This window comes from Heterodontus francisci, chromosome 23, assembly GCF_036365525.1.
Source record: "Heterodontus francisci isolate sHetFra1 chromosome 23, sHetFra1.hap1, whole genome shotgun sequence".
NCBI lineage: Eukaryota > Metazoa > Chordata > Chondrichthyes > Heterodontiformes > Heterodontidae > Heterodontus > Heterodontus francisci.
Genome location: NC_090393.1, coordinates 42,615,112 through 42,638,220, shown reverse-complemented (window position 1 = coordinate 42,638,220; position 23,109 = coordinate 42,615,112). Strand labels below are relative to the sequence as shown.

At 42.1% G+C, this 23,109-nt stretch overlaps 1 protein-coding gene and 1 pseudogene across 3 annotated transcripts in view; both read left to right on the top strand.

Annotated features, from left to right (window-relative positions):
- LOC137382761 (mediator of RNA polymerase II transcription subunit 13-like) overlaps window positions 1-23,109 on the top strand; it is a 339,747-nt gene that overhangs the window by 78,550 nt on the left and 238,088 nt on the right. The window lies entirely within an intron of this gene.
- Window positions 39-248, top strand: LOC137382997 (small ribosomal subunit protein eS28 pseudogene; annotated as a pseudogene).

Sequence of the window (23,109 nt, the reverse complement as noted above, 5' to 3'; positions counted from 1 at the left end):
AACTGAGTCTTATTGCAGTCAACTTCAACATTGCTATTATGGAGGGTCTGCAAATGCAGACTATCAAATTGGCGTGGGTTACCAAATTTCTTGAAAGGACTGGTTCCCAGGGACAGTGTACTTGGGTCCATGTTGAATTTTGGATGACAGCAACCGATCCATCATTCAAAACGTGAAAGGACCAGTCCGTGAGGGAGATGTGCTCACACTTTTGGAGTCTGAGTCTGAAGCAAGATGATTATGATAAATCTACAAAACTGATGCCAACTGAAGCTTCTATCGAAATAACTGGTTACGGACATTTACACAATCTTTTGACAAAATGGAACAAAAAATGTCCATAAAGGGGGGAGGGGAAAGCAACCTGAAAGTGTCTCAGAATTCCTGAGACTGGCAGTAAGATGTACAAAGGATTTTGCTCACAATGGTCAAAGTGCTGTCTTTGCTGTTAGAAATTTATTTTCAGAGCTCAAATTAGACTCTTTGGGAATTCAGGTTAATTAGTGGTGGTTGATTAAATTGCTATTTAGAGTATAGCTCTGCTGTGGAAGGAAATAGTACACTTACTATCCATTGCTGGCTTACAAAAAAGAAAACTGGAAAGCTGTTTTATTTGATTTTCATTTGACTAATCATTTATATTCTAAGATTCAAAAGAAGTTGTCAGGTAGTTTTTATTTAGTGCACGCTGAAAGTAAGGTTACTAGTCCTAATGGTTGAACTTAAATGTGGAGTCTCTGGAAACTATATTTTAAGTATTTTATTCCAGAACTTTTTCTGTTGATGTGCCCTTTCTTCTCATGTAGGTTTTAAAAAATATTTGACACGTGTTTTGCTGTCTGTTACTCGTGCAAGTAAAATTAAAGGAAATGTTTATGGGGAATTGCCAGTGAATTCCAATTTGAGGCTAGGCAAAATAAATTATCTTCACTCAATGTAACATTTGCCCCAAATTTTGAAATACCCCAAGCAGATTTACTTCTAAGTTGCTGAAACTAAATGGTATAAACTTTGGAAATCATTTTGAAAGTTGAAATACTTGTTCTGACTTCCATATAATTCATACTGAAAATTTGACAAGAAAAATTACCAACTTTATCTCGTGGGATACTACATGCCTATCCCAAACAAAACTTCCAAGTCAAATGAATGACCAGTAGAAATGAGGCCAAAAGGACTTGAAAGAAATAAATTGTTGTTTATGACAATGCTAAGAGGAACTAGAAGAGAATTGTGAAGCACTAACTGAAAGTATTATTGAAAACTGGAAATATTATTGTGTCCATGTAACCAGAGTGGCAAAGACAGGCTCATTATTCTTGCTTCCATTCCTTGTCAAATAATGGAATGGATTATCAAGAGTAACTTGAGGATTATCTGTACAATAATCTAAACAGCAGTCAACATGTCAGAAAGAGAAGATTCTTCCAAACCAGCTTCGTTGTGGAAGTGACATCTCAAGTGGACTGTAGAAATTTCAATGGTGCGGTGTACCCTGTACCTAGTTGGCTCAATGATAGCACAGTGGGTCCAAACATCAGGGGTTGAACACACTGAAGGACTTGAGCACATTAAGAAGTTTGACACTTCAATGCATTACTAAGGGAATGTGACATTGTATTTTTAGATGAGATGTTAAAACAAGGTTTTGCCGAGATATACAAAGAAGATTCCATGCCATTATTCAACAATAACATTTATATAGGACCTTTAACGTAATAAAATTTTTCAAGGCACTTTACAGAAGAGCCAAATAATTTTTCCCTGTATCTTGGGCAAAGTTTCTTCCTCAACACCAAAAAAACTGTCAAGTCATGGTTCAGTGGATGACAGTCTTGCTTCTGAGTCAGAAGCTTGTGGTCAAGTCCCACTCCAGGACTTGATTACTGAAATCCAGACTGACACTTGCAATGCAGTTCTGAAGGAGTGCTGTACTGTTGGAGGTGCTATCTTTCGAATGAGATAGTAGAGCAGACTGGACCTCAGTTTATCAGGTGCCCATAAAAGATCCCACGGCACTAATCAAACAAGAGCGGGAGAGTTATCCTCTGTATCTTGGCTGATATTTATCCCTCAATCCACACAGCTAAAACAGATTATCTGGTCGTTGTCACATTGCTGTTTGTGTGAGCTTGCTTTGTGCAAATTGGCTCCCATGTTTCCTACTTTACAGCAGTGACTATACTTCAAAAGTACTTCATTGGTTGTAAAGTGCCTTGGGATGTCCAGAGGTCATGAAAAGCTTTATTTTTATGGGTGCATATGTTAAATTAAGAATTTTCATTTGTAATTGCACCTATGATGTGTGGACCAGAGTTGAATCTGTCTTGGTGGTATTGGTAAGGCCAATTCCCTTCTATATTTCTTCAAATATTGGCATGGGAACTTTTGCATCATAGGAAGATAGACAGCACTCCCTGAATATGCTGCACTGAAATATCCGTTTAGGTTATGTGCCCAAGTTCTGTATTGGGGCTTGAACTCTCAACCTTTTGACGCAGGTAAAAGTGCTGCCACTGAGATGAACTGATATGTAGATGAGCAACTGCATGGTCCCTGTATCTTGGCGAATTCATCACTGGAAGTTTTTGGTTGAAACAGTATTTGAGACATTGCAATGGGTGGCCTACAGAACTTTAATATTCAGCTGGAGCAACTGGGAGTGTTTCTCACGTTTTCATTTTAGAAGCCTCTCAAATTTGGCCTGTCGATCATTTGTCATTAAAGATGCGCATCTTGCATATAGTGCTAATGATCAGGCCTCACATATTGGCTAGGTCATGAATACCTGTAATTATTTTGACAAAAGTGCGAAGAGAAATGCAGACTGGTTTCAATCTCATAATGAAGAGCTGGAACCTGTCATAGCCGCTAAGCGCATTGCACTTTTGAACTACAAGAAAGCCCCCAGCGATTTAACATCCGCAGCACTTAAAGCAGCCAGAAGTACTGCACAAAGAACAGCTAGGCGTTGCGCAAACGACTACTGGCAACACCTATGCAGTCATATTCAGCTGGCCTCAGACACCGGAAACATCAGAGGAATGTATGATGGCATGAAGAGAGCTCTTGGGCCAACCATCAAGAAGATCACCCCCCTCAAATCTAAATCGGGGGACATAATCACTGACCAACGCAAACAGATGGACCGCTGGGTTGAGCACTACCTAGAACTGTACTCCAGGGAGAATGGTGTCACTGAGACTGCCCTCAATGCAGCCCAGCCTCTACCAGTCATGGATGAGCTGGACATACAGCCAACCAAATCGGAACTCAGTGATGCCATTGATTCCCTAGCCAGCGGAAAAGCCCCTGGGAAGGACAGCATTACCCCTGAAATAATCAAGAGTGCCAAGCCTGCTATACTCTCAGCACTACATGAACTGCTATGCCTGTGCTGGGACGAGGGAGCAGTACCCCAGGACATGCGCGATGCCAACATCATCACCCTCTATAAAAACAAAGGTGACCGCGGTGACTGCAACAACTACCGTGGAATCTCCCTGCTCAGCATAGTGGGGAAAGTCTTTGCTCGAGTCGCTCTGAACAGGCTCCAGAAGCTGGCCGAGCGCGTCTACCCTGAGGCACAGTGTGGCTTTCGTGCAGAGAGATCGACTATTGACATGCTGTTCTCCCTTCGTCAGATACAGGAGAAATGCCGTGAACAACAGATGCCCCTCTACATTGCTTTCATTGATCTCACCAAAGCCTTTGACCTCGTCAGCAGACGTGGTCTCTTCAGACTACTAGAAAAGATCGGATGTCCACCAAAGCTACTAAGTATCATCACCTCATTCCATGACAATATGAAAGGCACAATTCAACATGGTGGCTCCTCATCAGAGCCCTTTCCTATCCTGAGTGGTGTGAAACAGGGCTGTGTTCTCGCACCCACACTTTTTGGGATTTTCTTCTCCCTGCTGCTTTCACATGCGTTCAAATCCTCTGAAGAAGGAATTTTCCTCCACACAAGATCAGGGGGCAGGTTGTTCAACCTTGCCCGTCTAAGAGCGAAGTCCAAAGTACGGAAAGTCCTCATCAGAGAACTCCTCTTTGCTGACGATGCTGCTTTAACATCTCACACTGAAGAATGCCTGCAGAGTCTCATCGACAGGTTTGCGTCTGCCTGCAATGAATTTGGCCTAACCATCAGCCTCAAGAAAACGAACATCATGGGGCAGGATGTCAGAAATGCTCCATCCATCAATATTGGCGACCACGCTCTGGAAGTGGTTCAAGAGTTCACCTACCTAGGCTCAACTATCACCAGTAACCTGTCTCTAGATGCAGAAATCAACAAGCGCATGGGTAAGGCTTCCACTGCTATGTTCAGACTGGCCAAGAGAGTGTGGGAAAATGGCGCACTGACACGGAACACAAAAGTCCGAGTGTATCAGGCCTGTGTCCTCAGTACCTTGCTCTACGGCAGCGAGGCCTGGACAACGTATGCCAGCCAAGAGCGACGTCTCAATTCATTCCATCTTCGCTGCCTTCGGAGAATACTTGGCATCAGGTGGCAGGACTATATCTCCAACACAGAAGTCCTTGAAGCGGCCAACATCCCCAGCTTATACACACTACTGAGTCAGCGGCGCTTGAGATGGCTTGGCCATGTGAGCCGCATGGAAGATGGCAGGATCCCCAAAGACACATTGTACAGTGAGCTCGCCACTGGTATCAGACCCACCGGCCGTCCATGTCTCCGTTATAAAGACGTCTGCAAACGCGACATGAAATCGTGTGACATTGATCACAAGTCGTGGGAGTCAGTTGCCAGCATTCGCCAGAGCTGGCGGGCAGCCATAAAGACAGGGCTAAATTGTGGCGAGTCGAAGAGACTTAGTAGTTGGCAGGAAAAAAGACAGAGGCGCAAGGGGAGAGCCAACTGTGCAACAGCCCCAACAAACAAATTTCTCTGCAGCACCTGTGGAAGAGCCTGTCACTCCAGAATTGGCCTTTATAGCCACTCCAGGCGCTGCTTCACAAACCACTGACCACCTCCAGGCGCGTATCCATTGTCTCTCGAGATAAGGAGGCCCAAAAGAATTTTGACAATGTATAACTAAAACTTAGAGTGAAGCCCCTATTTCCTGACAAATCCTCAATCACCTGAGATCTGGGCCTCTGGTCTTTTGACATTTTATAAGGGGAAACCAATTACGTTTCAAACTGTTTGATTTTTTTTTTAACCCTTATTTTGCCAGATACGTTAAGTAGTGGTAAATGTTCATGGTATGTGAGCCAGATTGGTGCCAATTTTTTCATTTAAAAATTAGTTTTGTTTAATTTTGCATATTAAAATGTAAATGCACATCCTCCAGCTATGAAGTCCATGAAGATATTGAATTTATTTTAAATCAGTCAGCTAGCACAGACTGACAGACTGGCACTAGCCTTTTGCTTTGTTAGAAGCCATCGTTAGCCAAAGCTTTTGGCTTTAAGCTCACTGTTTGAAGTGAGTAATACATGTTATACCACATTATCTAATGTTCTGACTGATCATCCGAGGTGATGTACAACTCATAGGCGAAATCCAGCGTACTTTCTGTTCTTTCCTACATTACAAAAGTAGTTCATTGACTGGTAAACATTTTGAGATGTCCGGTGGTCGTGAAAAGCGCTATATAAGTGCAAGTCTTTTCTTTTTTTAATCTAGCCTGCAAAACTCCATATTTTAGTCTCTCCCACCAACAAAGCAGCTGATCTGACTGTTATACGTTCTTTTATGCTGAGTTGCAACATAAATGAGATGCATGGAGTCCAGTTGGTTGAAGATCTCAAACAGGTTTATTTACAGCTAGGCTATTATATACAATACAGAGCTAACTATTTACGGAACCTTACTCAGTGTTAAAGTTGCAGTGTGACTCTGGCTCTGTGTCACATGACTGTACTGGTACTTGGCTCATTAGTATACTAAGAGGAACTTACCTCCAGCTGTCGCAGGCAGAACTCAGAACGACAGGCTACAAATAAATCTGGTGAGTCGTTGTGCCGATGGTTGAGGGAATTTTTTTAAAAAACAGCTTTGAAGTCCTTCAAGAGATTGCCTTTTATCTAAAAGCTTGGTGTAAAAAAAAAGGAACACCTGACTCCTCTCCCAGGCCGATCAAGATCTGCGCCATTACGGGAGGCGTCCGTTTGAAAAAAAAAAGTGGGAAAACCCCGATTACTGCAGAGCCTTCATCCATGCAGCCAGAGCTTTTTAAAAGATCTATTAAACTGCTCAACTGTGACTAAGAGCTTCCATTCATGAAGCCACAGTAAAAAAAAACTCAAAGCCATTCCACCGTGAAAACATAAACAAACGTGAACAAAAAAAACCCATGGAACTGCCTATTGAACAGGCTTACCTGCTGGAAGCAGGATAAAGACACAGCACTAGCAAACACATGCTTCTGTCAATCAAAGTAGCTAGTGTGAATAAGAGTCTCTCAAAGAGGCAACAGTGCAGAGTCATCGAAAAAGTCTTAAAACAAGTTTTAAAACATAAGAATAGCAGAAATATGGATACCAAATTTCCCAACATGAACTAGAAGGTCTTGGATATCCGACCCGGGTTCCAATTGTGAAATTAAGAATGCAGTTATTCTTCACAGACCAAATAATTGTAGAACCAGAAAAACAGGATGTAAAAATAGTAATTGCAGTTGGAAATGAGAGATTACACAGAATCAACACCTCTGGACCATCTCGCAAGGACCAGAAAGATCCCACAAAGATATTGAAAGTGCTAGAAGATCAGCTTCTATTACAAGTGCATTTTAGAATTCACGGCTTGGAATTGATGTCCAACAGGCAACAGCCACAGGAATCAATAGACCAGTTTGACAGTAGATGCCATAGTAAGGGCAACAAATATGACTTCTCAGAAACTCGGCTGTTGGACTGAATAATGGAGTTAGTGATTGTATCGACACCCATTGAAGTGTTTCAGAAAGGCCTCTTGGGTGGGGTGGCCGGGGTGGGGGGGTGGGAGGAAGAAAGGTCACAGCATTGATGCACTGCTGGAAGATGGCAGGAAATCTGAAGCCATTGTAGCTGGACAACAGCACCTACAAGCACTAGGTGCAGTCAACAGTATCGGCACCATAACCAGGTCGAAAAGAGCAAGCGAGCTGGTGGCAAGTGTGGTCTGTCCCACTCATGGTGAAATTGCTCTGCATTCTGTGACCTGTGCAAGGCGTGCAGTACAAAAGGACATTGGGCCCGCCTATGCAAGAAATCTAGCTCCAAAGATGCGGCCAGAAGCTGCAGCAGGACAGACAAACAGAAGACAAGTGCGGCAACAGGAGCAAGGAGAGCGCCAGAGACCTGCGTCAACGCAAGCCGATACATGAAGTCAACAGCGAAACAAACCTGAGAAAAGACTGAGCTATGAGTAATTCTCAGCCAGAAGAAGAATAGGCATTCCACGTTGTGAACCTGACCCATCATGTTGATGAACAACTGGAAGCTTTCGCTACTATTAGCATCATGTACCCAAAGAAAGCTGGCAAACATGCACCCAAGGTTAAGATTGACACAGGCGCTAGTGCAAATATTCTATCAGTCCGAATACTCAAAGATATGTACTGGAGTTGTTGGAGATCAATGATACAGCTGCTAAGTTATCTGCATACAATGGGTCACCCATTCCTTGCAGGTGGCACACTAACAATGCAGTACAGCTATGGCAATTTGGCATGGAAACCACAACCATTCTACCTTGTAGATAAGAGCAGACCAGCAGTGGCTGGGCTACCAGGGTGTAAGGATCTCAAAATAGTGTCCAACCATAAGGTCACCAAGGTACCATTGCAGCAGAAGAGACCATGGGTACCTGCATTGAGTCAGTCCATAAGCTACAACAAATGTACCTGGAGAGGTTCGCGCCATAGGAGGTTTCAAAGGCGATGTCGTACTGCACCTCAGGACGCAGTTCCATCAATGCGCCCTCCCCCCCCCCCCCCCCCAGAAAGTGCAGCGGCACATACAACAAAAGCTTAAGTGCAAGTTAGATGACATGGGATGCAAATAGCATCATCCATCGTGCATCATCATCACAGACTAGTGCAGCTCAATCATGTGCGTACTGAAGAAGGATGGAGCAATCAGGGTGCCTCTAGATCTGAGGCGTCTAAACCTCTCGCTAAAGGGATGCCCCCACAAGATTCTGACAGCATAGAAATTGAATCCCAAGTTCACAGGAGCCAAATGCTTCTCCAAGTTGGATGCGAAACATGGATATTGCTCAGTACACATAGCTAAAGAATCTCAAGAAGTCACCACCTTCAGGACATCATTTGGAAGATACTGCTTCCAGAGACTACCCTTCAGCTTTTCTGTCAGTCAAGATTTGCTTCAGCAGCATATGGACAGAATTATAGAAAACTTACCTGGCTGCATATACATTGCCAATGTCATTGTGATAATGGGCAAAACCAAAGAAGAACTTGATTGAAATCTTCATTCACTGATGGCAGTAGCTCCTCGCGAAGGGTTCGTTTTTAAAGCGTGAAGTGCCAGGTGAATGTGAGTCAGATCAATTTCTTTGAATTCATCTATTCAGGCCACGGAATCCATCCTGATTCCAAGTTGAAGATGTACCTACCCCACAAGACAAGAAAAACCTCCAGTGATGTTTTGGATTTTTCAACTTTTTGACACCATACCTTCCAAAATTTTCTGACAAAGCATTATCGCTGAGAAGTTTTTTAGAAAAAAAAAAGACGTACCACTTGTATGGCAGGAGGACCATCAGCACATGTTTGAGTCTGTCAAACAAGCATTGTCAGCAGAAACCTGTACTCTGCAGTACTACGACCCAAGGAAGACAACAAACCTGGAAGTTGACACCTCACAGGGCTAGGAGTGTGCATCCTACAGGATGGCAAGCCAATTGCATTCGGGTCCAAATGTTTATCCTCAGCACAGTCCAATTACTCAAACATAGAGCGTGAAACACTTGCTCTGGTGTTTGGGATCACAAGGTTCACGCCTACCTATTTGGTAAGCAGTTTACTGTGGAAACTGACCACAAACCACGTGAAATGATCTGGCACAAACCATTGACATGCACACCACTTCGACTGCAGCGGCTTTTGGGGAAAGTACAGGGGCACGAATTCATCTACTACAAACTGGGTACCAAAATGGTCACCTCGGATACGCTGAGCAGATTGCCAAACCCAAGCAAAAAAGGAAGTTGTTCCACTGGATCTACAAGTGGACAGCATAGACATTGAGGTGAAAGATGTGCTCAAAATCAATTTATTACATCCTGGTCAGCACAAATGTGACCAACTACAGTCAAGTAGCAAATGACCTACAACTGAAGGCGCTGTGGCGAGTCATCATAGAAGGCTGGCCTGACACGGTAAAAGCGGTGCCAGAAATACTCAGATGCTTTTAGCCTTACAGAGATGAACCCGGTATCTCGAGAGGCGCCACCTTCAAGGGAAAACAAGTGATTGTGCCCAAAAGTCTGAGGGTATCTCTCGTCACAACTTCAAGGCCATATGGGCATAGAGCAAACAAGACGATTGGCATGAGACACTGTTTTTTGGCCAAGGATAAACAGTGACATCGAAAAGGTTAGTGAAGATGTGCGAGGCATGCCAGAGCCATGAGCCACCGCAACGCAAAGGACCTCTACACCCTCACGAGATTCCATCAGTTCCTTGGTCCAAAATCGACACTACCTGTTTTCCGTTAATGGAGACGACTTTATCTTCGTCACTAATTATTTCTCCAAATTTCTAATCAGGCAGATAAAAGACACTTCAAGTGCGGTCATCGCAGGCACGCTGAGTGCCATATTCAGTCTGTTAGGTGCACCTGAAGAAATCATTTCTGACAATGGGCCACAGTATGCGTGCACACCTTTCAGGGATATGTGCACCAAACGTCCTCATCACATCACCCGAGATCTAATGGTCTTGCCGAGCGAATAGTTAGCACAGTCAAATCGCTTATCCTGAAGTGTAAGACAGCAAAACAAGATTTTTGTGTCGCCATGTTACATCTCAGAGCTACACCTATGGATATGGGCCTACTGTCACCAGCAGAGATCATGATTGACAGACAAGTGCAGACGACTCTGCCAAGCCACCATTTGTCCAAATTCTTCGAGATGCAGGAGACACTGCTCGAAAAAGAAGGGAGAATGAAGATGGTGCATGACCGACACGCAGGGGTGGAGGATTGAGTTTTCGGTCTCTTCGGGGGCGTGGGTTCATATCCCATTGCAACATAAATGAGATGTGTGAAGTCCAGTTGTGAAGGTCTCAAAAAGGTTTATTTACAAATGGACTATCATATACATTACAGAGCTAATTATTTACAGAATTTTACTCTGGGTGTTACAGTTGCACAGTGACTCTGGCTCTGAGTCACATGACTGCATCCTGGTACTTGGCTCATTAGCAGACTAGGATCTTAAAGGGACATCACACTTAAATGCAATCATTTGCATTTTGTAGTAATTTTAACATCCTAAAGCAAAAACTCCATGCTTTATCCTTTGTCAGCAGAAAGGTACTAGATGTGCACACACTTCCAGGTGACCTGCTAGTTGATTGATGGGTATTTAAAAGAAATCTCAGCCTGTGCTGTGACTGAAGGAACTCACTGGCAATTTTTTTTTTTAAAACTAGCGAATTTTTTGTTCCTCAGTTCAAACCATATGGCGTCATTTGATGCTTCTAGCATATAACAACATCGCAGGTTCTGGGTTCAAGTCCCACTCCAGGGCTTGAGCACAAACTGAGGGAGTACTGCACTATCAAAGGTTCCATCTTTCAGATGAGATATTAAACTGAGGCCCCATCCGCTTACTCAGTGCAAGTAAAAGATCCCATGGTGCTATTTCGAAGAAGAGTAGGAGAGTTCTCCGCTGGTGTCCTGACCAATATTTATCTCTCAACCAACATTACAAAAACAGATTATCTGGTCATTATAATATTGTTTGTGGGAGTTTGCTATTTGCAAATTGGTTGCCACATTTCCTACATTACAATAATGGCTACACTTCAAAAGTACTTCATTAGCTGTAAAGCACTTTGAGCCATCCAGTGGTCCTGAAAAGTGCTATATAAATGCATGTTTTTGTTTATTTTTATCATCCCTCCTATCAGCTGTGGTTGTTTCTCTAACCAATATTGTGACCTCCCTCCATTTTTAAAAATTCCTTTCTCGAAACTGTCTGAAAACCCTGTAACCAGGAATGTTGAGCTGCCATTCCTGTCAACCTTTAAGCCACGTTTCAGTACTAGCTGTGATGTCATTAATAAAGACCATGAAAATTAACAGTCTGAGGACAGATCTCTGGGGCACAACCACAAGTAACATGACTCCAACTGAACCACATGTGTTAACTACATTTTTTTGGCTGTGATTGGAGCCGGTTCCTAATCCAGCATTGCAAATTTATACTGACTAAATTCTGTCTTGAGGTATCTTAACAAAGGTTTTCTGAAAGTCCATGCAGATGATGTCCACTAGATTTCCCTCATCCACTAACCTAATGACTTCTTAAAAACTCAATTTGTTGTGCCCGACCTATCTTTTTCAGAAGCTGTGGTGTGAATTGCTAATCTTTCCATTCCCGGTGATGGTAAAGGGCATCTTGCCTATTCGAGCAATTCCTAATAGGGGATGTCAGACTGCTTGGCCTGCAGTTCCCTGGCTCTGATTTAGTCCCTTTTAAAGATAAGGCACACATGAGCTAGCTTCCAGTCTAAGGGTACTATCTCTGACTCTGAACTATAGAAAATGAGGCCGAAGGGCTCGAAGAGCACCTGTCCTTTCTCTTTAATCAGCCATGGATGGATGGATGCTTCCTGACCCCTTTCAATTTTGATCTTTCCTAATCTATTCAAGATGACACTACTGTCGATTTTAATAATGCTATTCACTACAGGCCCTGCTCCAAAGAAAATCTGGAACATAGGTTTCATCTACAGGAGTATGAACGGATGTGAAATATTCATTTAGCAGCGTTGCCATAAGTTGAGAATCACTTTAAATCTGCCCTACAGTATCTTTTAGTGGCCCCGTACAGTAATGAATGGTCTTCTGTCATAGCTGAAAAAGCTTTCGCTGTTAGTGTTATTACACAAAATCTTGCCTATTCGAGCAATTCCTAATATCTTTCTAGAGATCTCTTGGCTATCTTAATGAGGTTTTTGTCTCCCTTAATTGCAGGAAATACTTTTCCCTGTCCTCCTGTGAAATAAATGTTAAAAGTGTGTAGCATACCTTTTATTTCAATCGAATTTGCCTATGTACATTCTTTGTCACCATAATGGTTTTGTTTGACCCTTCTTTAAACTGTTGAAATGTAGACAGCTTCTTCTGTTTGAGAATTGTTTTAAATAGAATTCATTTGTGTTTGGTACTTTATTGGGCAATGCTACTAGATAGGCAGTCAACTTTTGGCAGATCTTGAGCAATTTTTGTAAAGTTAGCCATCTTAAAATCTGAGCCCAGCAATTGATTGGCAGTAGCCTTAGATTGGCCAATAAGGTTAAACCTAATTATATTATGATCTGAGTTGACCAAGGATTCCCCCATATGGAGGTTTGATGCAGCACCAGATCTAGAATTTGTTTATCCCTAATGATCTCGCCAAGATCTGTGTAAGGAAACCATCATTGATGAAGCTCGTAGAAGTCTCAGATAATTTCCCCACTACAGTAGATAGTTCAACATTAGACTGTGTATTACAAGGAAAGTTGAAGTCTCCCATAATGCAAATTGGGTAAACTATGATAAGCATGCTTGATCTCTGTAGCCAAGTTGAATCAGGCTGATTGGTACTTGATTGGAGACTGCCTGGGAATACCAGGTGCAGTAGTTTTTGTGATTCTTGTTTGGTGATCTTTGGGTAACAGTGTGTCACCCTACTGGTCCATCAAAAAGGCCCAGGCTAGAAACCTGGTTTGCTGTTTGATTTAAGTTGAAAATAACACATTTAATTGTTGGAAGTCAGTGGATTTAATGTTGTAGAACCAACCACCACAGTTATCTACTTGAAAATTAGGGTCTTAATTATGAAATGCTTTTTATTGGAACAATGTTTGGAAATTCTGTAATAATCGGCCTTTTGATTGCTGAGTAAATCAACTAGCTCATCTGATCTAACAGAAGGTTAGTTGATCAAACTTTGAAATATCTTTTAAAAAGTTTATTTAAGAGAACTACACATGGGTGTGACGATGCTGGGCATCATCAGCATTAAACCTTGAACAGAAGTGCCAAGTTGATTAACTTCTAGAAGTTGTAACATGTTACGTCTAACCTCATTAAGCTCAACAGCGTTTTAGTCAGAGAAAAGTCGCAAATTGGCAATTGTTAATTGTCCTTATAGACTGGGATTTTATTAATTACATTGTCGTCAATTTTTATTAGCGCACTTTAAGTGCTTTTTATCAGAACTCATCATGAGTGAATGCCATTACATACGTGTGCACATGGTTGGCATCCTTCTGTCTATGGAGGATGATGGACACGCAGCGAACAATCCATTTAAGTGGGGTGTCTTCTCTTGATGCACCTTTGATGGCTGTGAAAGCCAATCCTTGAGAGGCAGGTTCTGCCACAGGTGCTGCACATGAAGCTGTGAGTTGTTCTTGACGTTGGCGCCAGTTTTGCTGAGCTGCTGTAGCCACTGGTCATCGTGGTAGTGCATACCAGTCCACAGGATGTGTTGCCATTTCCCTCTTTCACCAGCTAGTTACTCCCAAATGCAATAGTTGACATTTAGGGCCTTCATGTCACGTTTGCAAGCATCCTTGAAACAGTGCTTTGGGCACCCTACTGTCATCTGGCTCCGGCTACCTCACCATGCAGAAGGTCTTTGGGTATGTGGTCGTCTTCCATTCTGCGGATGTGTCTGATGCACCGAAGCTGCCTCTGATTAGTGCCATCGCACTTGGGAGCTTTGCCATTGAGAGGACTGCCGTATTTGTGATTTTGTTTTGCCAGGATATACTTATATCGTGCCGCAAAAAGCAAAGATGAAAATTATTGAACTCTTTTTCCTGGTAACTGTAAGTCGCCCATGTTTCACAGTCATACAGCAAGGTTCTGAGAACACGGGCCTTTTGTTCATCAAAAAGGCCCAGGCTAGAAACCTGGTTTGCTGCTTCATTTAAATTCCAAATAATATATCTTTGGATGTCATGAGCATGGCCCCAAGGGTCAGCTTGGTATTATTCTGTGCGTGTTTTGCAAGTTGGCCAAAGGTGGTAGCCACTTTCCCTCTGCGTATTTTGAGCTGTGCATCAGGGAGCAGATTGTCTGTCTGTCTCCGTGGACCCAAGGTAGCGGAATTTGCTAACCACTTCCATTGGGGTGTTAGTGTGATCAGGGGTGGAGATGCAACACCTTGCCCCATGACCACGGTTTTCTTGACGCTTATAGTCAAGGCGAACAGGCACGGGAGAGATACAGTGTGAGCATCGCTGGCACAACTGGCACTTATTACCCATCCTTAGTTGTCCTTAACTGAGTGACATGCTAGGTTAGTTCAGAGTAAGCAATGTGGCGCTCCAGTTACAAAGGTCAGACAGGGTAACACTGGCGGGTTTCCTTCCCTAAAGGGCATTAGTGAAGCAGTTGGGTTTTTACAACAACTTGACAGTTTCATGGTTGGTTTTTAAATTGATCACCAGTTATTTTCATTTCCAAATTTTTAAAAATTAACTGGATTCAAATTCTTAAACCCTCTTGAGATTTGAATTGGTGTTTGCATTATTAGTCCTGTAACACAACCACTACATTACTGTACTCCAACAGCACTTCACATAAAGGTGAATTATTAAATTTATGCACACTTAAAATAAGTAACTTGTATGGTTTCATATTTTATATTATATTAAATATTATTTCTGCAAAGGAGTGTGCAGGTTTTTTTTACATGTATTTGGAATTTAGATAGATATTGTAGCATGGTCAATTTCATACGTTATAAATGTGATTTCAAAAGATAGAGAGCTGGATGGTGAGTTGGATTACTGTTGACTGAAGAAAAACACAACCAACAGCAAGCACAAAAGGACAACAGACTTCACTCTTAGTTGCATGCTATTTGAAGCTGATGTGTGGAGATATCTGCTGTATGATCAGCCAGAATGAGAGTTTGGCTTTGTCATTTTTGAGGTTTCCACCATGACAATTTTGGTTACTTAGCATTTATTAACATCTCTCTCTTGTTTGGAAGTGAACTGCACTTTTGATTATTTTGTGCTTAATGTATTAACAAAATCATAGAATACAATTTAATTTTGATATGTGTTGACATCCTCACTTTCTGGAGTGCAAAAATTCAGACATTGATTGTAACATTTACTTAAAATATCTAGATGTACCTTTGATTTCATTCCAGAATTCTTGTCATTGTACATGTATGTGAGACAGTTGCTACTTTTGAAGCTTTTGTTATGTTATTGGGTTTTGCAATTTTTGGTGTATGTAAGCTAATGTAATACCTACCAAAACACTATTGTGTATTAGACTGGCTTCTGAGGGGGAATCTTTAAAAGGATTCCTTTTGGTGTTAGAAACCACATTGCTGTCTCTTCGTTTTTGTCTTGCCGTTGCTTTACTTCTGTCAGTTACTTCCAAGGTCAGCTTTGTTGTTCATGTTTATTCACGGCAACCAGGGCAGCGCAGTGGTTAGCACCGCAGCCTCACCACTCCAGCGACCTGGGTTTGATTCTGGGTACTGCCTGTGCGGAGTTTGCAAGTTCTCCCTGTGACCGTGTGGGTTTCCGCCGGGTGCTCCGGTTTCCTCCCACAGCCAAATACTTGCAGGTTGATAGGTAAATTGGTCATTGTAAATTGCCCCTAGTGTAGGTAGGTGGTAGGAGAATTGTGGGGATGTGGTAGGGAATATGGGATTAACGTAGGATTAGTATAAATGGATGGTTGTTGGTCGGCACAGACTCGTTGGGCTGAAGGGCCTGTTTCGGTGCTGTATCTCTCTATGACTATAACCCATGGTAAGAGACAAAGCTAATATCTAAGATAAAATAACAGAAGTTCTGTGGAAAAAAGCAAACATTTCCTAGATATGCACGAATGTCCTAATCATTGACGACACCTTAAATGTTAGGGTTGATAAAATTTTATTTAAATGAGTAAGGCTTGCAAGATCATTAAACTTAATTGGCACTTGCAACATTGCTGTTCTTCCAGTTTTATAATTTGGCAAAATGTGATTCTTCCTCCTCCCATTCTTTTACCTTTTGGGAAAGCATTCAGGAAATTATCTTATACCGCCTATATAATAAACAGAAAATAACTGAGGGAAAACCATGAGGCACAGGAAGAGAACCTTGTGTGTAATGGTAGAAGGTATGCAATTTGAAGCACACTTGGAATCTGACCCAGATAAGTCTCAGCCCATGGATGCCAAGCTGTAGCATAAAGAATATGCTGGAGAATCCATGTTTATTTACTGCTGTTTAAATTGTATCGTAAGTCTTAAAGTGCCTTATTGCACTCCTCATTGTTGGCAATATCCCAGAGGAGGATTTGCCGCTTCCTATTTTATGGAATCCACCCTTTCTTCCTTCCCTTTGCTGCTCTCTTCCAAAGAATAAATAGCAGACATAATTGAGTTACACTGGAGTTGCAAGGTAACCTAGTATTAAGTGGGGATTCCTAATCTCTGCCATGACCATATGTGAAGTCTCTTGATTAAAGGAAGCATTTCTTGCTGCTTTTTTTCCTTTGATTAGTTATGGCTCTCCACAAAGCAAGAATAAACTGTGAAGATCATTCTGATAGCGATGTTTGCCTAATTACTCTCGAGTCTTCAGATGTAATTTACAAGTTGGATGTGAGTTTTTTAAAAACAAAGTGTGATATTCATTTTTAGAAGTTTTACTTATTATGACCTATGATAGCTGGCATAGACTCTGGGCCGAATGGCCGCCTACTATGCCATAATGCCTCTGATTTTCCTATTTTAATGTTAAAGAAATACATGGTGTTTTAAGTCGTAGGGGCAAGTTGGATGTTTAAAATAAGGTGTGAACTGAGATTTCATTAACAAAACTTCAATTCTTTGGTTAAAAGTGATAATTCAATATTTTGGGTAATTTTTGAAATCTTAAAACTACCTGGCTTTAAATTAATGAGTGTCTGGAGAAATATGGGATCATACACTTAGCCCAATTGAATTAGTCTCAAATTTGATTTCTTAAAACATATGCCTGACTTGGTTGGAGCTGACTGTGCTAAATGTAAAATTAATTTTCAGTGGTTGTTTGAGATCAGAAGCAAAAAAAATCTGTATTTAAAGTTCTCAGTTAAGAGGATAAATACTATTAATGTAGTTGGCATCCTTCCACCTATGAAAGATGTTGGCCACACAGCAAACGATCCATTTCGGTGGGGTGTCTTCTCTTGCTGCACCTTTGCTGATGGGTGTGAAGGCAGGTTGAGAGGCAGGTTCTGCCGCATGTGATGCTGAGAGTTGTTTTTGGTGCTGGCGCCTCCTGCCAAGCTGCTGTAGCCACTGGTCGTCATGGTAATGCACATCAGTTCACAGGATGTGTCGTGTCGGCATTTTCCTCTTTTGTCAGCTAGTGACTCCCAGGTGCGATAGTCGACTTTTCGGGCCTTTATGTCACGCATACAAGCATTTTTGAAGCGGAGCTTTGGCTCCCCACTGGTCATCTGGCCTGGCTACCTCACCGTACAGCAGGTCCTTGGGTATGCGACTGTCTTTGTGGCTGAGTTTCTGCGTGAGTGACGAGTGTAGCATCATCATGGTCGACTTGGTTTTGTGAAAGGGAAATCATGTTTGACAAATTTGCCAGAGTTCTTTGAGGATATAACAAGCAGAGTTGATAAAGGGGAACTGGTAGATGCAGTGTGTTTAGATTTCCAGCAGGCATTCGATAAGGTGCCACATAAAAGATTATTGCACAAGATAGGAGCTCACCGTATTGGGGGTAATGTATTAGTATGGATTGAGGATTGGTTAACTCACAGAAGACAGAGTCGGGATTAATGAGTCTTTTTCAGGTTGGAAAGATGTAACTAGTGGAGTGCCACAAGGATCAGACCTGGGACCTCAATTATTTACTATCTATATTAATGACTTGGAGGACAGGACAGAGAGTAATATATCCAAATTTGCTGACAATATAAAAATAGGTGGGAGGGCATGTTGTGATGAGGACATAAGGAATAAGGATAAGTTGAGTGGGCAAAAACTTGACAGATGGAGTTTAATGTAGGAAAGTGTGAGGTCATGCACTTTGGTAGGAAGACTCAAAAGGCAGACTATTTAAATGGAGAGAGACTTCAGAAAAGTGCAGCACTGAGGGATTTGGGTGTTTTTGTGCATGAAACACAAAGACAGCATACAGTGCAGCAAGTAATTAAGAAGGCAAATGGAATTTTGGCCTTTATTACTAGGGGGTTAGAGTTTAAAAATAGGAAGGCTCGTTACAGCTGTACATGGTGTTGGTGAAGCCGCACCTTGAGTACTGTGTACAGTTTTGGTCTCCGTATTTAAGAAAGGATATACTGGCATTGGAGGCAGTTCAAAAGAGATTCACTAGGCTGATTCCTGGGATGAAGGGGTTGACTCATCAAGAACTGCTAAACAGGTTAGGCCTTTATTCATTAGAATTTAGAAGAAAGAGGGGTGCTCTTATTGAAATGCACAAGATTCTGAGGGGGCTTGACGGTAGATGTTGAGAAGATGTTTCCACTAGTGGGGGAATCTCGAACTAGGGAACATAGTTACAGAATAAGGGGACATTCATTTAAAACTGAGATGCAAAGGAATTTCTTCTGAGAGTACTGAATGTCTGCAATTCTCTACCCCAGAGAGGTTGTGGAGGCTCGATCATTGAAAGTATTTAAAGAGGAGGCAGATAGATTTTTGAAATATCGGGGAAGGCTATGAGGAGCTGGCACGAAAGAGGAGTTGAGGTCTGGGGCAGATCAGCCATCATATTGAATGGCGGGGCAGGCTTGAGGGGTCGAATGGCCTACTCCTATTTCATATGTTCTTGTGTTCTTATCAGCTTGGAGGAGTTCTCTGATCGGGACGCAGTGTTTTTGTCTTTGCTTTCAGCCTTGATAGATTGTAGAGCTTGCTGTCTGACTTAGTGTGCAAATAGACTCCTTCCATATCTGCAGGGAAGGCAAAGGTCAGGAGCGTGGCGAAGATTCCAAACACAGTGAGGGCTGGGACGCAATCCTGCTTCACTCCATTCTTCACTCTGAAACTGTTGGAAGTGGAGCCATCAAACTGCACAGTGTAGTGTGTTCGGACAAGGTGTGGAAGGGATCTCAGGCTCCCTTTCGCCCCTTTTCTGGTTTGACCACAACAGGGTTTATTCTTTTAGCACAGTGATTTAGCTTACCACCTCAGTGAGCCCTTGCATACTGATCCTTGAATATAATTACAAATGAACCAATCAGACAGGTTTTCTTGAGTTTAAGCGAGAAAGATGCAAGGTTATTGACCTTGCCACTATAAACCAGTTAAAATTACTAAAATACGCGATGTGTCCACGCTCATACGAGAGGCGCACACACACAAACAGATATAGAGGAGAAAAGATAGAGTTGGGAGTTTGAAGTAAGGTCTGTAATAAATGGAATTCAAATACTGAATTTGTGTCCTCAGTTGAAGTTAAAGTTTTGACGTTCTCACTGGGCCATGTACAATTCAGGCTTGCTTCTCTGGTTCCGGAAGGCCGAACAGAGGCTTTTTCTGTCCTTTTGGTTCTTGCCTGTGAGGGTCTGTAGATTTGAGGTTTAGCTGCAGCCGAGACTCCTCTGGGACTTTGCTGCAGAGAGAGAGAGAGGTGCTGTTTTCTTCCTTTGGAGTTCAGTTACTGTCTGTCGTCTTTCTGAGCCACAATTCACAAACTCAGTTATACAGGTAGGTATGCATTGTGACCATCTCTTTGTTGGAGAGCACAGGTTTCTGGAAGGTTTTTTGAAATTCAGAGTTCTTCAGACATACATGGTGGTGGGGGGGCGGTTGGCTCTTTCAAAGTTAAAGGGTGTCGATGGCTTTTGGCGACCACTATTGACAAAAAACATTCTAGGCAATTGAACCAGAGCGCACTCTTATTATTCTTGCTCAACTGAGTAATCACCTATGTCTCCGCTCGGCCTTTGGCTTATATGCAAATTATGCATGGCCATCTTTAGCTGTTCTGTTCTGCTTTTTAAAAGTTATTTGTAACAATATCCAGTAAAACATTCCTAAGCAAAGTTTCATATGACAAAATTAATATTTTTCCATTTGGCTTGTGGGTTTTCCGTCACAGCTCCATACCATGTTGAATGAAATGTGACGATGGGGAGCATTTCATTATAAGTTTAAAAAGAGAAAACACACATGCATTTCTCTCATTCACTCAGCAATTTTGCAAAAGTTGTTGCAGCTCGTCTTTTCTCTGCAATAGCAGTGTTTTAAACTGCCATTTTCCTTTGAGGTGGATCTGAGATGATTAGGTGTTGCCCAATGTGTTTAATGTTCCTTTAGTATCAGCTTGTAATAAGCCGGGGATGGGCATCTTAATACATGTGGTTGTCGGCGAGGCTTGATGTTTGCACATTTCCATAATTGTCTAGGGTGAGTTCTTTGTGCACAAGCTTTAACCCCTTAGCTGCTGTTTCTGCATCATGTGGTTCTAACTCTTTGGGTTTCAGTACCTTGTTAATTTCTCTCCCCATGGTAGTGGTAGGTAATAAATTGATTTTAAGCCTTTCTGAGGTGTTTGAGATTTTTTCTGGGTCTTTGTTCTGGTTGGAGTCTACAGGGAGATTGTTGGATTTATTTAGCTCTGGGCTTGCGCTCTGATCATGGGAGTCTGCAGTGGGTGGATTCACTCTGATTTCACTTTCAGTGTTCTGACGAATCATCCAAGTGCTGCTCATTTTCGGGCATTGTTGTTTATTTTTCTCCTGACTGTGGGGAGGGACTCTTTGCTAATCTCCCCCATGTCCTCTGGGACATTCCTGTTCGCAGGTATCTGTCCAGATTCCACTTCACTCCCTGGCAGCACTTCAACCAGGCAAGGCATCACCCTCAGTGTTTCTCCGCCCTCTCGGGGGCTTAGTTTGTCCTTGCAGCTTTCTGCAAATGCTGTTAGCCTTGATACGATGCTCCTTTTGTCTGCATTTACGTCGGAGAGTGTGGGGACTGATTTTTCCAACATTTAGGGGTTGGCTGACAGGACAGTAGGGAGTTGCATTTGGGAATCCTCCTTTTTAACCTGTCCTTTTTAGTCTCCTAACTGTCTGTCAGCCCTGTGCTTGTCTGTCCCCTTTTGTTCTCGGCAGCAATCCCTCACAATTCACCAGCCTTCTATTGGAGGGTTCCCCAAAAGCCCATACAGGAATTAGGGGTGCAAATTTCACTGCAGGTTGGGGCTTTCCCTCAACCTGGCACATGTGGCAACTCTTAAAGAACTCCACCACATTTTTGTGGAGTTTTGGCCAGTCAAGCTACTGTCTTATGCAGGCTTTGGTTTTTTGCATTCTGACATGTACAGCCATTGTCAACTCATGGGCCATTCTTAATATTTCTTTCTGGTATCTTAGTGGCATTACTAACTGGTGAACCACTGTCCACTCTTTGTCCTCAGGGCTGTGAGGAGAGCTCCACTTCCTCATCAGCACCTCATTCTTCACACAGCAATCAGGGACTCTATCTACTTCAATTTCAGTCTGGACAGCCTGTGCTAATTCTCTTAATACTGGGTGGCTTGCTGAGCCTCAACTAGGGAAGATTCATTTAATCCATTCCCTGGGTCCTCTAACTTTCCGAAGAAAGTTTTAGACAACCAGACAGCATGGTTTGGAGTTTGAGATTCTTCCCTGGCATCTTGGCCATAATGGAAAAACAATTGATACTGTAGTTTTGTCGAACTTAATTTGGTACTCCTACTTAGCTTTCTTTAAAGGAAACAAATTTATAGAATAAAAATTACTGACTTGCACTCAAACATGCATGTTTTTGTCAGTATCGTAACATTGGATTTCCACAATGCAGTGCACGATTATGAAGTGTAGGTTGGAAAGTTAGGATGTATTAAAATTGTTTGAATTGTGTATACTAGAATAATTCTACGTCTTCATCACAAGTGTTTTTTTTTTATTCTTGGGCTACTTAGTGTTTTAAGTGGAGAGGAGGGTCAGGTTGGCTTGACAGTTCCTAGGTTTTAGCTATTTCTGAATCCCAATGCCAATAATTGTTAGGTGATATATCTCATTCTTTTTAAAGGATGAGGTCGATCCCGATCACTTCCTCATTTTGAGGATGTGCATTCTTTTGTACATAAGCTGTTAGTAATATTCATGACACAGAGTGTACTTTCTATATATTATGGAAAAAAAATGAATACAAATGGAAGCAAATGTATGTTTGTGTAAGGCAAATTAATTCGGCGGTAAAACAAAAAGCTTTGAAACAGCAAAATGCCACATGTGACTGCAGGGAGCATTATTGAGATTTGGTCTGTAAATTGAATCTTTTTCTCACAAGATCTTGAAACTGTTGCAGCGCTTGCTTCAGATTCTCATCTATGCACACAACCTGTCATCGATAGATGGGAAGTGCTGTGGGTGACTTATACTTTTCACCTCTCGACTGGCCGAGGATAGATAGTGCTTTAAAAAGTGTTTTAGTCCCTCAGTGTTTTTAAAGATCAAATAAATAGACAAATGACAGGTTTTCTCGGAGGTTAAAAAAAGAGAAAGATAAATATTTTTTGCGCAATAACAAAAAAAATTTGCAACTTTATCCACGTACATGCGCGCACACACGAGAAAAGGTAAAAGGTAAAATGTAGCATCGTAGCATGCAAATGGAGTCCAATGGTTGTGAAAGAGTTCGTTTTTTAAGAAAAAGCTTTAGAAGCTTTTCGGTAGGAAACTTTCAGCAGTGCAGGCTTGCATGTTCATTTTGTTGAAAAGGATGAAGTGTTGCAGGCTCCTTGTGTTTAAGCTGGAATCCGAAGTCGGTGGAAATCCTGGTTTCTTTCCGCAGATGGGGTGTTCCAAAGTCACCTTGCGATTTCTCTGCTGCAGTGGTTAAAACACTATCAGCAGGGCTGCTGCTTAGCTGTAACAGTGTCT